Raw genomic sequence first — 13163 nt, forward strand, 5'->3', positions numbered from 1 at the left:
TGACAGCTCGGAGACTGGAGCCTGCTTCGGATTTTGTGTGTCCCTCTCTCTGTGCCCCTCCCCGGCTCGTGCTCTGTCTCTCTCTCTCTCTCTCTCAGAAATAAATAAACATTAAAAAAAGTTTTTAAAGAATTAATAGTGTGACATACATCTTTCTATGTTTTATCTTGGCCACGTGTTGACTCCCTCTGGTGCACGGTATTCCTCCCAGGAGACCTGTGCTTTCGTCTTGGATGATCCTGACAGCCCAAAGGTCTCCCTGTGGTGTTTCTTTCAGTGTAGGATCTGCTGCTGCAGATTCTCTCAGCTTCCTTTGTTTTCTGGAAATGATTTATTTCAGCTTCATTTCTAAAGGATATGTTTGCCAATTATAGAATTTAGGGTTGGAAATACTGTCCTTCAACATTTGAAAAAAAATATTTCATGTTCCTCACTCTGGTTTCCTTTGTTTTTAGGAAAAGCCACTAGCCTCTCTTTTTGGTGTTACCCAGAATATGATTATTTTCCCTCTGGGTGTTTTTACCCAGTTTCTCTTTGGTTTTCAGAAGTTTGACTGGGACGTGGCTTGGTGTAGATTTTTTTGTGTTTACCCATCATGGGATTTGTTGAGCTTTTCAACTGTCAGCCTGATGACTGGCAATGTTGGCAAGTCCTTGCTGGTTATCTGTTCAGATTCTTCTGCTCTGTTAACCTCCTTCCTTCTGTGAACACGACCACGTTTGATACTGTCTACATCGGGGACGCACCACAATACCTGTTTTCTGTTCTCTCTGTGCTTCAGTGTGAATCCTTTCTGTGAATTTATTTTTGAGTTCACTGGTTGTTTTGTTTTGTTCAGCCTCCATTTTCCCAACTCAATGTGTTTTTAATTTTGATGGTTCTATTTTTTCATTCTAGAATTTCCATTTGGATCTTTTCTGTAGTTTTCATTTCTTTGCTGAAATTATCCATCTTTTAATTCATCCTTATGCTCTTCTTTAGTTACTTTAGTATATTTGTAACAGCTATTTTAAAATCCTTGTCTGCGAATCCCCAAATCTGTGTCATTTCTCAGCGTATCTCTATAATCTGCTTTGTCTCTTTATTATGGACCTTATTTTCTTGTTTCTCTGAATGTCTGATAATTTTTTATTATATGTTTGACTTTGAATACAAAGGACAGTGGTGAGGGCAGGCGCTACGCTTTGTCAGGCGGCCGGAGTGAGCAGCCCGTGACCGTGGCCCATCCAGAGTTAAGGGGGCGCCATGGCTCGTCTCCATGTTACATACCTGCAGTTCATTTCTGGTCTCAAACACCTTGCAGGTGACACCAGAGTCCTCTCTGTAATAAAACCTTTGGATCTAAATACTTCAGAACTATGGAGATTTCTCTCTTTCTTTCCAGATTCTCCAGTAGGAGAATTGTCAGGACGTATGAGCTAGCCCTTCAGGGTCCTCCAGATTCCAGCCCCTCGCATGCCAACCCAGAAAATCTCCTCCTGGCAGTCTTGCTCATTTTCTGCTCTGTCTTACCTTGTTATAAGCGGTCAGCCTTTTGGATTTTTGCCAGTCTGATGGGCAAGAACTTGTACCTCAGTGTGCACTTGGCCCTTGAACAGCATAGCGGTTCAGGGTGTTGATTTTCCATGTATCACTTTTGTCTCCTCCAGAACTTAACTATAATGGCCTACTGTTGACTGGATGCCTTATTGATAATGTAAACAGTTGAGAAACACGTATTTGTGTATGTTATGTCTACTATATACAGTCTCCTTACAATAAGTTAGCTGGAGAAAAGAAAATGTTGTCAAGAAAATCATAAGGAAGGGGCGCCTGGGTGGCTCAGTCGGTGGAGCGTCTGACTTCACCTCAGGTCACGATCTCACGGTTCGTGGGTTCCAGCCCTGCACCGGGCTCTGTGCTGACAGCTCGGAGCCTGGAACCTGCTTCCGGTTCTGTCTCTCTCTCTCTCTCTCTCTCTCTCTGCCCCTCCCCCGCTCATGCTCTGTCTCTCTTTCTTATTATTTGGAAATGCAATTTTACAAAAAGGAGAAACACTGGATTGATAGCAGCTACTTTTTGGGTGGGAGAAAAAGAAAGGTTGGGGAGGCTGGGGGGCTCAGTCTGTTAAGCATCCAACTTCAGCTCAAGTCACGATCTCACAGTTCGTGAGTTCAAGCCCCGCGTCAGGGTCGGTGCTAACAGCTCAGAGCGTGGAGCCTGCTTCGGATTCTGTGTCTCCCTCTCTCTCTGCCCCTCCCCTTGTGCTCTATCTCCCTCTGTCTCTCAAAAATAAATAAACGTAAAAAAATTTTTTTAAAAATCATAAGGAAGAGAACATACGTTTGCAGTGACGTATGGTATTTATCAAAAAAAAAAAAAAAAACAAACCTGTGTGTAAGTGGACACGTTCAGCTCAAACCCAGCTGTTCAAGCGTCTGAGGAACTTGGAATTTGCTTTCCTCCTTTTATGAGTGAGCTGAACGTCTTTTTCTGGACTTGAAGGTCACTTCCAACTCGCGTTTGTCAGCTCTTCATGTCTTAGCCCTCTTTCCTGTGGGTTTCTTGCCCATTTTCCTCTCTCTTCTCTGTAGAATATCCATGTTTTAAGGCTATTAATCATTTGTGATACAGTTTGCAAATATTTTTTCTCTTTTAATTTTTTCTCTGTCCTTCTAATGTTTTGCGTAGGTTTTCCAAAACCCACCTGGAGGTGTAGCTGCTGGAGACACCTATAGTTATTTCTGATGCAGTCTATTCGTTCAAATTTGTTACTTATCAGATAAATTCCAGGCTTCATGCAGCAGCCCTGCTGACCTCTGACCTGACTCGTCTCTGTGCAACGATCCTGTGTAGCTGTTGGCCGCCGTGGGTTACATCCTCGCATCACCTCACTTGTGTAGAGGCCCTCGGGGCCGTTCCCTGCCTCTGACAGCTTTGGTGAGAAGTCACATCCTCCGCTGAGCTTTCCCCACACCGCCAGACTTTTCATTACTGCCTGTTTCCTTGTGCTCCTATCGTAGAGTTTATTTGGCTTTTAAGAACCTTGATTTCCTGTCTGTTTCTCCTCTGCAGGGCAGGGACCAGATCTCGCTCATGCCTCTGATACCTGTTCCTGAACCCAGGTGTGGAATGATGCTTAAAAGGTGGGGAAAGCCTGGTGTATTGGCCGGGCCTCCTGGAAAACTGGGATGTTGAGGGTGTTGACCCATGATAGTGGGGTTGTGTGTCCTAACCACCCGAAGACGCAGGGATCTAAAACTCAGGGGTAGCAGGGGGAAGGCTGAGCCTTGATTTGGGGCCAGGGTCAGGATGGGCTGCTGCTGGTCCTCTGGCAGCTGAATCGTGGGGGGCAGATATGGGGAACTAGAAGCAAGATCAGCCACTCATCGGACACTTACGCAGCGCTGGCTTGTAGTGTTCCATCCCTGCGGCAGCTGTTGTGAGTTCTGCAGATGACGATCCGACCCGGGGGCCCCTCGGAAAAGGCCATTACAATGGGTGTTTGCAACAGTAGGGACGCATTCTGCGGTTTCCTGGCCCGGAGTGGTCGCGGATCTCCGGTGACCTGGCCTTCGCTACGCCGTTTCCCAGAGCGATTTCAAATAGCCCTTCTCTGCACGGAGGCCACTGTTCACTACATTGAGGAGGTTGCAGTTACTTTCTGAATTTGAGGACATAGGAGAAAAAAGGAAGCCAGATATTTACAGGGTGAAGCCTGGCGAGGTGTCGGGTGTGTGTGGAATGCCCCCCCACCCCGTCCGCCTCTGACCAGAGCACACGGGTGGGGTTTACCCTGGGGGTCACCCACAAAGGCTCACAGACTGCTCTTTGAGGCTGCCCCTCTTTTCTCTTCCAAGCGGATGTTTCCTAAAGGCATGGACCCCCTGCCCCTGACTGGGGTGGGGGGCAGGCAGAGTGGCCCTGACTTGGGCAGCAGTGACCTGAGTGGGAGAACAGGTTCTCTGTGGAGTGTGTGCACAGCGCAGGGCACCCCTTGCCTGCCTGCAGCCTGACTCCGTGGGTCCCTGGGGCTCGCCCGCCAGCCTACAACTCCCGTGGAAGTCCACCCATTCGTTTCCTCTTGATTGTTATTTCGATAATTTGTGTTGATCTGGAGGGCATTTCTTTTAGCCACACGTCCGTGCAGGATGTCGGGGGACCCTCCCCGAGTCATGTGCCCCACACAAATGCACCTGTGTGCTGTTAGGAGGGTCCGGCTTCCCGGACTCCGTGGAGAGCGTCTGCTGAGTGGGGGTCTGGGCTGAACCGGGAACTGGTGGTGTAGGCTAATGGAAGGGTGTCTGGGCAAGTGTCCCTCTGTGTGGGCACATCAGCTGCTTTTAAAGAGCAGACGGAAGGTTTCTCGGGAGGCAGTGGAAATGCTCTCGCCATTGCGCTGAAAACACACTTCCTGAGGACCGTGCACGTGGGTGTGAGCGTGTGCACACGCGTGTGCGGGTGCACATATATGCACAAGCCTGTGAGCGTGTGCGACTGGGAGATTGTGTGTGTGTGAGTCTGTGAGTGTGTGCGCGTGCATGTACGATGAAGATACAAATCCGCATTTTCTGATTTTATCGCTTGTTTTCACTTTAACAAAGTATGTATTAGCTGGAGTCATGACGGAGCAGCAATTATCAAGATTGGCAAGAGCGCAAGCATCAGTTCAAGTCGAAAACAATTTTAGGGGCCAAAAATAGGTCGTGTTTTGTTGAGATGCAGGAAATAATTTTCATTAATTTTAGTTTGAGGGCTTAAAAAAAATAAAGCCTATGTAAACACTTCTGATTATGGCTCCCCCCACCCCCGCTTGTTGCTAAAGTCACAGGATAATATGAGATTTATTTAAAGTGGGGGCCTGTTGGCCTCACAAATCCAGCAGCTCTGAGCGTGCGAAGAGACCCCAAAATGTATAAGATAAACTAAGAGCGAGAGTAGGTGCCTTCTCTAACAACCTAGAGAGACGTGAGCGGATCCCCGGCCCGGCAGAGGCAGGTGAAGGGGACCTAGCGGGGCAGGGATCTCTCTTTGGGGACTATATAGTGACACTGGACCAGGGTAAGGTGACACATCTTTGAAGGAACCCCAAGCCTTGCCTGAATTCCAGCTTTGTCAGCATTGGGATTCCGGTCAGCTTGATGAAGGAAAGGTAATCGGCATGTGCACATCCCGCTGCTTCGAAGGCCACTGTTGGGCTATGGAACTGACGACCCCAACCCCCACAGCCTCTGCCTGGGCGGGGGAGGGGGGGGCGAGGGCTCCAGACTGGGGGTCCCCACATGGAACTTCCTCTGGGGTCCAGGGCTCCAGCCGGTGTGCCCGGACATATTAGCAGTTTGGGTGCCCTGACCACAACACCCCACCTTGCCACGGGGGATTTGAAATAAAAACACACCTGAGACACGTGTGGTGAAGTGTGGAGATGAGTTTGATGAGGGAGCGTGGGGTGGGCTGAGGGCAGAGCACAGGCTGACAGCACCCCCCCCCCCCCACCGTGGATCTGTGTGATGTTCCTTGGACACTCCTGGCCGCCCAAGAACACAGGAAGGGGGTTCAAGTGCTTGCCATGGTGACGTGGGAAACTGAGGCAAACGAAACATCAAATCCCCTTACTGCCTACGGCTCACTGACCAGTCCTTGAAACCGGTGCAGTGACCTCCCTCGATGGGTTCAGCTGCCTCCATGATGACACTTCGCGGGGGACAGAAGGGAATCTCAGCTTCACATCACCCCACCTCGAGGACCCTGTAAGTCTCCTTCCTTTATCTCAACTGCCCCAGGACACACGCTGGCATCATCCTCCAGGCTTAGGGCCCCGAGGGGTCTCAGGACTGAGGTTTCACTAAATGGTAATAAATGGCGTTTCCCTGGCCACAGCGACCCCCTCAAGGTCCTGGAAACCTTGCTTCCAAAATTCCTAAGAGACTTACTCTATCCCCGCGCCCTCCCAAGCTGAGGGTATGTGACGAGTTACCCATCACAACCCCAGTGCAGCTCCTGCTGCCCATGGGTCCTGTCCCCGTGCTTTAATAAACCACCTTTATGCACCAAAGACGTCTTCAAGAACTCTTTCCGGGCCATCAGCTCTGGACCCCCCCCCGTCACCCCAAAACTTCATCAGCGTGACGCTTCATGTGCAGGCTCCCTTTGCCAGGAGAGCTTGGCAGGAATATTTGGGGGCCCTTCGGGAGGACCAGATGGCATTGGTCACCCCGAGTGAGGCCGGTAGATCCAGGCCACAGGTCGGGCCAGCCCAGGGAGGGAGGTGAAGGCAGGGTCTCAGGGCAGGGCCTCATGCGGGGCTGGGGAGGAGCTGGCATCTGGCTGGTCCCCTCCCCTGGGCCTGCCCCGCACAGCTGGCCTGGGAGTGTCCCCACCTGTCCTCGCTCAGTCCTGGTGGCTCTGGACGTGTGTGTCATTGAACTGTGCTCCCAGCTCCCCCTGTGCCGGCCCCCAAGTGGGCAGTGGGACCCCATCTTTGGGGTGGCTGAGCTCACACAGCCTCGTATGGGCCTCGGGGTGGCCCCCTTCTCCATTTGGCCAGTTGGTGGACACATGGCTTCCCTAAACTGGGGTCACCCATCACACGTTGGCTTTCACACCAAGAGTCCTGGCGTCCCTCCCTCCTGGAGAGAGGGCCCACTCCGTGGCATTTCGAACCCGCACCAGCCTTTACGACGCAGTTGTGGTGTGTGCCTGTGTGCTGCGGGCACAGTGTCGGGGCCCGCAGGGTCTGTAGGGGACGCTCAGTTACTGCGGCTCCCGGTCTGCCAACTGCCGAAGGCCACCTTGTGAGCCACGGTGCGCACCCCTGTATACTTAGGTCACAAAAGGTGTTATGGTGACCCGATAATACCCACCCAACTAGGCATTTTGAAGAAAGAAATACTCGAGGGAAAAGTTATTCTTTAGTTAGCAACTTGTTGAAATTTGTCCAAGTCATCAATCGTTAATTAATACGTTCATGCTGATCGACACCATCTACCCGGACAGACAGCGTCAGACCCCCCAGGCTGAGGGCTCCGTCCCCCAGCACGGCCCCTCCCCACTCCAAACACCAGTCCAGGTGTCACCTGGGTTCTGACTCAGCAGCTACAGACCAGCCCCCACCCCACCCCGTTAGCACAAGAGACACCTCCCTGCTCTTGCACTTAGGAAACCCCAAGGATTTTAGCGGCTCTGTGTTGGAAACTGGGACAAAGACCTAATCTCTCTTCCTTATAGTTCATGGTCTCACAACATGTTAACATATTAATCAAGTTCACCAGAAAGCTGGTTCTAAAAGCCCCTTTTGTCCGATGGAAGGGAGCCTTCTCTGAACCCCTTGCCATCAGGACCCCGCGTGTTCCCTCTGCCCACGGGGAATGGCTGGGGAGGGCGTCTGGAATCCCGCTCTTGGAAAGCTGGTGTTTCTGTTCACAAACCAAACACCCGCGATATTCCCAGCAGATACTTATAACTTTGTTTTCTGCAGCAACCATCCCCAGGAAGTGCTCTCAGTCGTGGGTGGAACCCACCAGCACACCCACAGTGGGGAGAACTTTCAGCCTCATGGGACGAGGAAGCCAGAGGAATCTCCCCAGTGGGGCCGCCTGGCCAGCCAAGCAGGTTGATTGTGTGGCTGTGGTTTGCGGGTCTTACAGCTGGCTGCATGAGGGGTGTTTTGTCCGTCTTTGTCGCTGGGGGCCGGGTGGAGGTGAAGGAGGGCTGTGCAGATGTGGTCCGTTTCAGAAGGACCACGGAACTAGGCTGTCTCCCCTTTTTGAAAACGGGCACCTTTTTGCAGTCCCGCAGCAAACATGGAAACTCGGGGTACTTGGAAATGTCAATTCCTATGGAGTCCCACAAGTTCAACTGAAAAAAACTTAAAATACCGACCCTTCAAAAAATCTAAGAGTAATGAGTAGAAACGTATCCACAAGTTCTGTTATTTCAGCTTAGGTGTTTGCGGAGGGTAGTTGGCTCCTGTGACCCCACGTTTCCCAAGGTTACACTGGGTGCACTCGCTGGAGCATTGGCTGTGTGTCTTGCTGGAGGGGTGACCTGTGGTCCCCTCACAGATCAGTCAGGTCAACTTTATCTTCTGAGTCCTGATGGGCAGGCATTGTTGCCCTTGTAGCCGCTTTTCTCACCCCAGAAGCTTTGAGGATAAATAGGGTTTTGTTAGATTGAAGTCTAAGGAGGAGAGTCACGTGGGTGGCCAAATCGGCGGGTGGTGCGGTGGGTGGGGGCCCTGGCATCAGGCAGACAGGGTCTCGGGGCTCCAAGTGCAGGGTCCTGAGGGCTCCCAGGCCCAGGGGGCCTCTCCTGCCTGCGTTTTCTGGGTGCGCTCACTGGCGGGAGCAGAAGTGCAGCCTCACCGAACGGCCGGTGGTGGGGGGCGGGGGTGGCCCCGGCTGGGCTGTCTGTCCAGTCTGTAGACCTGCCGAGGTCTGGGGCCCTATGACCAAACAGAGGCTGAGCGGTGCAGGTTTCCACACCAAGTGGACACACGTTGGCTTTTGGCCTCTGCCTGCCTCTTTAGGATCGAAGAATCCACCCCGTTCATGTAGAGAGGAGGGGTTTTCGAGTTAACTGGTGTCTTCTGTGACGTGTGTGTCCACTGCTCCCTGCCCGACCTCTGGGGCTGTGCCCAGGTGGCTGGTCCTTTCCTCCTGGGCCAGGGCAGGGGCAGAATCCACGGAGAGGATGTCCTGTCGCCCGAGGGGCGGGATCTCTGGCTGGTCTCACGGCCCCTGGCGGGAGGGTGGGAACCGCCCGCCTGCAGGCGGGGCCGGGACTCAACATCACACGCTTGCCGTCACACCTGGCTGTACACCTGCTCCAACTCCCAAATCCCCAGACACACAGGGACAGAAGCACCTTGAGGAACAGCAGGATTGGGCCCCCGAGAGATCCAGGAAATGGGGTCCAAACATTCAGTAGCAGAAGAGTTTTCCGTTCGGAGTATGCTTGTCTCCTCACCCACCCCCTCCCGCGTGGTTCTGAGACAAGGAGGCTCCGCTCTTGGCCGCCACGGTGACCTCCAGCAAGCAGGAATCTGGAGAAGTTTCTGGTCAGGGCAGAGGTCGGGGAAACGGGCTTTCCTGTCACATTCCGGAGGGGCCTGACGTTCTCTGTAGGGTCACAACAGACACTGAGCCATGACACAGAAATCCTCCAGGATTGGACCTGTAATTCTTTGTGTTGGGTCTACTCACGTCCTCATCGACGTCACTTGCCAGACCACAACTTTTGGGCTGTGACTGATCCGGGACCGCAGTGCTGGTGAGCAGGGGCGGGGACCCGTGACCCGGGAGAGTGTGGACAGCAGGCCGTGGAGGTCGGCGGGTCACCTGTGCTGGCCGAGGGGCTCTCGTGGGCACAGGGGGTCCCAGGAACAGTCCGTGTTCCATCAGGAGCCTAGACCTGCAGGACCGCGTGCCAGCCCAGGAGACGGACAAAGGTTCGGGAGGAGGCCGCGGGGAGTCGGTGGCAGGCTGTCAGCCCTCCTGGTATGGACCCTCCTGGTCACAGTGCGGCTGTTAGATGGTCCTGCCTTCCTCCCTCCGCGCCCCCCCCCCCCCGACTTGAAGATAAAGGATCTTCATAAAAACACGAGTTTACTGTTCAGATTCGATCCTACTCACTTTGAGGCATCTCCCCGCCCCCACAGCCATGGCCAAGGGCCCAGGGAACCCGCCTGGCGCTTCCCCGGGAAGCTCGTCTGCCTTTGTCCAGGAGACCGGAAGCTCACCTCTGATGGGGCACTGGCAGCTCATAGTCCCAGGGGAGACGAGTGCTAGCAAGGATGCCCCCCTCGCCATCCCCAGGAAGGTCCAAGGGGCTCTCCACTCAGTGGCCGAATGCACTGTGGCCCTTGCCTTCAGGACGAGTGAAGGTTTGCTCCGGGAAAACCCAGCCATCCTGTCCCCACATATCTCCACCTGCCCCCACCTGCCCTCACCTGTCTCCACCTGCTCTTAGGTGGTTTCCCTGCCCTCACCTCTTCCCACCTGCTCTCACCTGCTCCCCCTCTCCTCCCAGAGGTAGATGTAGCCATTGGTCAGTGAGTGTCCCCAAGGCCCTCGTATGCTTGTGTGCCGTGTAGAATTTGAACAGGACTAGGGTACACGGGGATGGTGTGCGGCAGCTTTTTTCTTGCAAAGCGTGTCGACGGCTCCTTCTACGAGCTCACACATACCTACATCATCCTTTCAATGGCTGTGAGGAATTTCCTATGGTGAAAGAGCCCTGATCTGTTAAACTTCCCCCCTTTATCCCAGTAGGGTAAGTGTTCGGTGACTATAAACACTATGCCATGGGTTGAGACTGTTAAGTTTAAAAAATATATATTTTTAATGTTTATTCATTTTTGAGAGACAGAGACAGAGCATGAGCAGGGGAGGGGCAGAGAGAGGGGGAGACATAGAATCTGAAGCAAGATCCAGGCTCCCAGCTGTCGGCACGGAGCCCGACATGGGGCTCGAACCCAGGAACCATGAGATCATGACCTGAGCCAAAGTCGGACGCTCAACCGACCAAGCCCCCCGGGGGCCCCGAGGCTGTTAAACTTTTAATTAGCTAAAAATTTATGTGGCTGATGTTGGAAATGAATAAAAGTGTCTGTAATGTGTTGAACTTTCCAAGTGAAGTTTTTGATTCACTCGTCCGCCCCACAAGGAGGGGGTGCCGTATGGACCCATCTGTAGGGGACCCACTGGCCTCCAGTCCCCCAGGTGGACCCAGGTGCTGGCAGAGTGAGGGAATGAACACGAGGAAAGGTGGGTGTGCCCCTGGATCATGCTGCCCTTGAAGCCAGCCTGCTCTGACTGTTCCAGCACCTTCTCGTGCACACACAGGGTCCCAGGTGCCGTTTTCCCTCCAGATGCTCAAATTTCATGGGGTCCAGAAGTGGGTTAAATGCGGTGAAATTGGAGGTGTCATCTCTGGGCTGGCGTCACGCAGGGTGATGGAATTGGTCCCAGGGGGTGGCCAGAGCAGGGTAGCTGGGAGGCCTGGGAGCCGAGTCCAGTGAGGTGGGTGTCAGAGCACTTGTGTGGGGTCACAAGTGCACGCTGGGTGGGCCTTCGGCTGCCCAGCAGGGGCTGTGGTCACTGGACTGCGGGCCTGAGGAGCTGGGGCGAGGTGAGGTCGTGGACGTGTGCATCTGGGGGGGCCCTGGATGTGGGGGGACATGTGTGCCGTCAGCGGTCAGCATCCATGTGGCAACCGAGGGACACCCCCAGGCCAAGGCTGTTTCCTGGGGAGGGGACCCTGAGCCACTTCAGAGGAAGGAACTCACCACTTTTTGAAAAGGCTGCTGGAGGCCCTTCCCCTGTGGGTGCCCCTGCGCCCCCGGGGCAAGTGCACCGCTCCAGTGGGCACATCCGAAAGCAGGGCCTCAGGCCGAAGCCCCAGGGCCTTTGAGACACAGGCTGCAGCCTCTGAGGTCCTAGGCTCCCCGACCCTCCTGGAAGCTGGTGCTGTGTGGAAAGTTCCGGAAGGGCCGCTCAGCTGCACCCCTGGTGAGGGGACACAGAGCCAGAACTTTCACCATCCATCTTAAAAGTAGATGCAGACTTTGTGCTCTGCTCACAGTATCTCCTTGCCCCTGGGCTTGGCTTCGAGGGTAGAAGGTCCCGCTCTGACCTGACCCTGACCCGCCTGTGCAGTACTAAGTAAACTCTGAGCAAAGCTGAACATCTCTCTCCTGTCCAAACCCCAGCTTCCTCTGGAATCTACATCGGGAGCTTCCCACTCTCATCCCTGCAAAAAGCCCCCTGCTTCTCAGAATGTCTGCTGAAAAGCTGGCCTCTCATAACATAAAAATACACCCACCTCCAGGGAATGGAGGGAGCGCGGGGCAGCCGGAGAAAAATCACAAAAAACATGTTTTCTTAGCTTCTCGATTATTAACGGAGTTTAGTCGGGATATTAAGCAGAGCCAAGTTGAAAATCTGTTGTTATTTAATATTATTTAATAAAAAAACTGCCCTCCCCATTGAGTGATGATTTGAATATTCGCTCTCTTCTGCTTTCGGGAAAACTAACAGCCAAACCTGGCGCCAACTTGATTAGGTGGTTATTTTGCTTCGAATTCCTGGAGGGCTCCTGGTGCCGTTTGGGGGAAACCCCAAGCTCAGAGCAAGGCTCTCACCGTTGTTGAGTCCTGCTGTTTGCCACTCTGTGCCCTGTCCCCGTGGAAGGGGGCTGGCTCCGTGGGCCACACGCAAGGCTGGAGCTGTGGCTGAGTGCAGGTCTTTGCAGAATGCCTTGTGGTCCTCCCAGACCCTGGGATCGATCTCGGGGGCCTGTGGGGAACTGCCCTCTCTAAGTCGCTTCCTGGGTGGAGGGGGCTGTCACGAGTTTCTCACGGCCTCCCCAGGTTTCAAGAGGGCCGAGACCTTCCACCTGCCCCCCTCGGGCACAGCTGCAAGGAGCAGAGCTGCCTGGTGTCCCCTCACTGCGGTGGCTGCCCTGTGGCCCCCACGGCCCATGCGAGGACCTTTGGCTGCTCTTTCTCCCACCATGTTTGCGAGTAGCAAATCAGCTGCGCCTGAGGGGACCTCCCTGTTTCTTCACCTGCTGAAGGAGCCAAGTCAGGCCCCGCAAGTGCTCGAGACCCTTCACGTCCCGCCGTCCAGTGCCCTGACACTGGCGTCCCCATCCTGCTTTCCTAGCAGGAAGGTCGCTTCTAGAGCCTGTTAGAAGGGGCATATGCTGGGTGCTGGCGCGTGCCGGGCGTGGTATGTCGCTTCCGTGATCCTTCCCACGTCGAGAAAGGGACATTGCCCCATGTGAAGAAGGAGAAATGAAAGTCCAGAGCATAAGTCCCGGGTCCTGGGGACGGCAGGTTCGTGATGCTGACCACGGTCCCCAGAGCTCCTTTGTGGTGCTGAGAGCTCAGCAGGGTGGTCCAGCTGTTGGCGTCTTTCTAGCCCTAGAGCTTTCCGGCTTCCCCCACCTGCCTTGCTGGGCGGTGTGTGCACCTGTGCCTGCCGGCAGACGGGACGCTGTGCTGTCTGGAAGACGAGGAGAAGCCCACGCCAAGGCGCCCGTCCAGTGCCGCCTGTGGGCCGGGCAGCTTTCTGGACTAGAGAGAAGCTCGAGACGCCCACAGCAGCCCAGGACGGGGCCTGGCGGGCTGACGGAGGGCCCGGTGCTCAAGGGGACGAGAAAAATGGCTGAGGACGGGCCAG

Source organism: Lynx rufus, unplaced genomic scaffold (genome assembly GCF_022079265.1).
Source record: "Lynx rufus isolate CCGP_SWC_20201006 ecotype Redwood Valley unplaced genomic scaffold, mLynRuf1.p SCAF_4, whole genome shotgun sequence".
Classification (NCBI taxonomy): domain Eukaryota; kingdom Metazoa; phylum Chordata; class Mammalia; order Carnivora; family Felidae; genus Lynx; species Lynx rufus.